This window comes from Eumetopias jubatus, unplaced genomic scaffold, assembly GCF_037043125.1.
Source record: "Eumetopias jubatus isolate StellerSeaLion01/CBP00866 unplaced genomic scaffold, mEumJub1_p1.0 scaffold_1, whole genome shotgun sequence".
Classification (NCBI taxonomy): Eukaryota; Metazoa; Chordata; class Mammalia; order Carnivora; family Otariidae; genus Eumetopias; species Eumetopias jubatus.
The window spans coordinates 57,955,562-57,959,837 of record NW_028274807.1 but is presented as its reverse complement, the minus strand read 5'-3'; the positions used below and the strand labels follow the sequence as shown (position 1 = coordinate 57,959,837).

The following is a 4,276-nucleotide window of genomic DNA, read 5'->3' as shown; positions in this document are numbered from 1 at the left end:
GTCACTTGGAGATGGTGGATCAGGCATGGGCAGAAGGGAAGGATTACAAAGGTCATGAACTTTTGGGGGTGATGGATATGTTCATTATATTGACTTTTGTGGTTTCATGTTTGTATATACATAGGTGAATTTACCAAATTGTACACTTTAAATATTAATGCTTTATTGTATATCAATTATTCTTAAGTAAAGCAGTTTTTAAAAATGTATTTGCCACTTGCACATGTTTTTTGTCACAAATAATTATATTAAAAGAAAACACGGGCTAGTCATCATAGAATGGGCCTTGTTACTCATCCACTCATTCTCAAAATTAGTGTCTGTGGAAAATACAAATATGAATCTTTTACACTAATGAAGCATATAATCTGATAAACTAGTTAGTTAGGCTTTGGAAATCATAAACAATTTTTTTTATATTGTTTTCACAAAGATCCTTACCAGAAGCCAGTCCCTCCCAATGACTACATTGTCAGCTGCTCCATACAGCTCAGAACCTTGCTCCACACGTCGTCAAACATGTGAGCAAGGACATCCTCTTTCATGCAGTAAAATGGAGCAATGGGACTGTACCCTAATTTCTGTTTCTTTGGAGCTGCTTGTAATTTCTTTCCTTGAAACCCCTCTTCCATATCAGTGTGGTCGAATGCTGGGTATTCCTCTATTATTCCTTCAGAGAAGATTACACAGTCTTTCTCTTCTCTTTCCATAGAATACAAGCTAGGGGATTTGGCAATGGAAGATGCCTTATGAGCATAAGAAGATGAAAAATGTAACTTCTTTCCGCTAATACCAAATATAGTAGAATCTCTTTCTTAAGAAAGTGTTGCCTCATGTGAAGCTGAAACAACAGAGGGGGATCTAGGATACAGCCCATAACTTCCACTTGGAGTGATTATCTGCCTACCCAGAATTCTGAAGTGAGGAAAGCTGCATGTCCATTGTTGGCCCTCTTCTTGTAGACTCTTAGTATGCACACTCGACTTCTGCTCATACAAGAGCTCATCAATGGCTGTGGACATTGCCTGGACTTCTTCAGTGGCATTTTGATCAAGTTCACCATAGGCCCAGGAGAAGTCCGATATGCCTTCTGTAGAGATCCCTGTGCCTCTATAGCTTGGAAAAGCAGATCTTGAATTCCCAGTGTCAGCTGATGTAAAAGGTGATTCTTGTGTGATGACAGACTCACTTTGGGAACTTGTGTCTTGTTCATGGCCGTCATTGGTAGAAGAAATTTCATCCAGCTGCTCTGGAAGAGGATGGTGATTAATAGCATGTTTTGTTATTCCTTTCAGCTCCAAGCTTTGTGGCACCGCCTTCCGAGTGTATCTGGAGATCATCCTCCTATTCCTCCTCTGTCGTGGAGGGGTGGACACGCCAGCGTCGGGGACTCTGGGCCTGGCCCTCCCGCCGGCTCCTGCCCAGCCCTCCCGCCACCTTCTGGCCCCATCACACCCCGTCGCCTAGACTCCAGACCGCCACCACTCCCTGGGTCCAGAAGCTTTTTAGTTAGATGTAATCCCACTTGTTTATTTTTGCTTTTGTTGCATTAGCTTTTGGTGTCAAATCCAAAAAATCATTGCCAGACCAATGTCAAGGACATTACCTCCTATGTTTTCCTCTAGGAGCTTAATGGTTTTAGGTCTTATGTACAAGTCTTTAATATATTTTAGTTGACTTTTGTTTATGGTATAAGGTAGGGGGGTCCCAATTTCATTCCTTTGTGTGTGTATACCCAGTTTCCCCAATATCATTTATTTATTTATTTATTTTTAAGATTTTATTTATTTGAGAGAGAGAGAGAGAGTGCAAGAGAGCACAAGCAGGGCCAGGGACAGAGGGAAAAGCAAACTCCCCGCTGAGCGGGGAGCGCGACATGGTGCTCTGTCCCAGGACCCTGGGATCAGGACCTGAGCCAAAAGCAGACACTTAACCACTGAGCCACCCAGGCAACCCCCCCACCCATATCATTTCTTGAAGCAAGTCTCCTTTCCACATTGTTATTCTTTTTTTTTTTTAAAGATTTTACTTATTTATTTGACAGAGAGATAGAGATAAAGAGCACAAGCAGGCGGAACAGCAGAGGCAGAGGCAGAGGGAGAAGCAGGCTCCCTGCTGAGCAGAGAGCCCGACGTGGGGCTCAATCCCAGGACCCCGGGATCATGACCTGAGCTGAAGGCAGTCACTTAACTGACTGAGCCACCCAGGCACCCTCCACATTGTTATTCTTGACACGTTTGTTGAAAATTAATTGACCATGTATGTATGGTTTTATTTCTGGACTCTTGATTCTGTTCCATTGGTCTGTGTGTTTGATTTTATGCCAATACCATACTATTTTGATTACTATAGTTTTACAGCAGTTTGAAAGCAGGCAATGTGATGTCTCCAGTTTTGTTCTTGCTCAAGATGCTTTGGCTATTCAAGGTGTTTTTGTACTTCCATATGAATTTTAGGATTGTTTTTTCTATTTCTGTGAAAAATACCATTGGAATTTTGATAGGGATTGCACTGAAAATATGGATGGCTTTTGGTAGTCTGGACATTTTAACAGTATTCTTTCAATCCATAAACATAGAATATCTTTCCATTTATTAGTGTCATCTTCAATTTCTTTCATCAATATTTTATAGTTTTTGTGGGTACAGATCTTTTATCCCCTTGGTTAAATTTATGCCTAAATACTTTATTGGTTTTGATGCTATTATAAATGGGATTGTTTTATTAATTTCTCTTTTGGATAGTACACTGTTAGTGTATGGAAGCACAACTAGTTTTGTATATTAATTTTGTATCCAGAAACTTTACTAAATTTTTTTATTAGTCTAATAGTTTTCTGGCAGAGTCTAGGGTTTTCTATATATAATATTATATCTTCAGACAGAGAAAATTTTACTTCTTCCTTTACTATTTCCATGCCTTTTTTCTTTTTCTTGCCTAATTACTTTGGCCAGGACTTCCACTACTATGTTGAATAGAAGTGGCGAGTGGGGATTCTTGACTTGTTCCTGCTCTTAGAGGAAAAACTTTCAGCTTTTCACCATTGAGTATGATGTTAGCTGTAGGTTTGTCATAGATGGCCTTTATTATGTTGAGATGCAGTCCATCCACACCCAATTTGTTGAGAGTTTTTATCATAAAAGGATGTTGAATTCGTCCAATACTTTTTCTTCATACATTGGGGTGTTCATATTATTTTTATCTTTCATTTTGTTAATGGGTTGTCACATATTTGTTGATTAGCATTTGTTGAAACATTCAGGAATAAATCTCACTTGATCATGGTGTATGATTCCTTTAATGTACTATTAAATTTGGCTTGTTAATATTTTGTTGAGGATTTTTAGATTTATGGTCATCAGAGATATTGACCTGTAATTTTCTTCTAGTGTCCTTGTTTGGCTTTGATATCAGGATATTGTTGGTCTTGGAAAATAAGTTTGGAAGTGTTCCCTCTTTTTTTTTATTTTTTGGAAGAATGTGAGAAGGATTGGCATTAATTCTTCAAATGTTTAATAGAATTTACCAGTGAAGCCAGATAGTTCCTGAACTTTTCTTTATTGGGAGATACTTGGTTACTGATTCAATTTCCTTATTCATTGTTGGTCTGTTCACATTTTCTATTTCTTCATGATTCAGTCTTGGTAAATTGTATGTTTCCAGTAGTTTATTCATTTTTTTCTAGTTTGTCTAATTTGTTGACACATAATTGTTCATAGTAGTTTCCTATGATCCTTAGTATTTCTGTGTTATCAGTTGTAACATTTCCTTTCATTTGTGATTTTGAGTCTTCCCTGTTTTTTTCTTAGTGTAGCTAAAGACTTTTCTATTTTGTTTATCCTCTTTGTTTCATTGAACTTTATAATTGTCTTTCTAGTCTCTATTTCATTTTTCTCCTTCTCTGACCTTCATTTTGCCTTCCTTCTGCCAACATAGAGCCTAGTTTATTCTTTTTCTAGTTCTTTGAGGTGTAAAGTTATTATCTATTTGTGATCTTCCTTCTTTTTTAATCCAGCCATTTATCACTATAAACGTCCTTCTTATTACTGCTTTTCCTGCATCCCATAGGTTTTGCTATGTTTTGTTTTCATTTTTGTCTGTCTTGAGATGTTTTTAAATTTTCTTCTGATTTCCTTTTTGACTCAATAGTTGTTCAAGAGTTGTTTTATTTTCATGTATTTATGAATATTCCTGTTTTCTTGCTGTTACTGACCTAGTTTCATTCCATCATCTGATGCATACATGAGAGAAATCAGGGAAGGGCATTGTATTAGTC

The 4,276-nt window shown here is 37.6% G+C and overlaps 1 pseudogene; it reads right to left on the bottom strand.

The window, feature by feature from the left end:
• Positions 1-376: 376 nt before the first annotated feature.
• Positions 377-1,340, bottom strand: LOC114214834 (primary cilium assembly protein FAM149B1 pseudogene; annotated as a pseudogene).
• Positions 1,341-4,276: the final 2,936 nt, after the last annotated feature.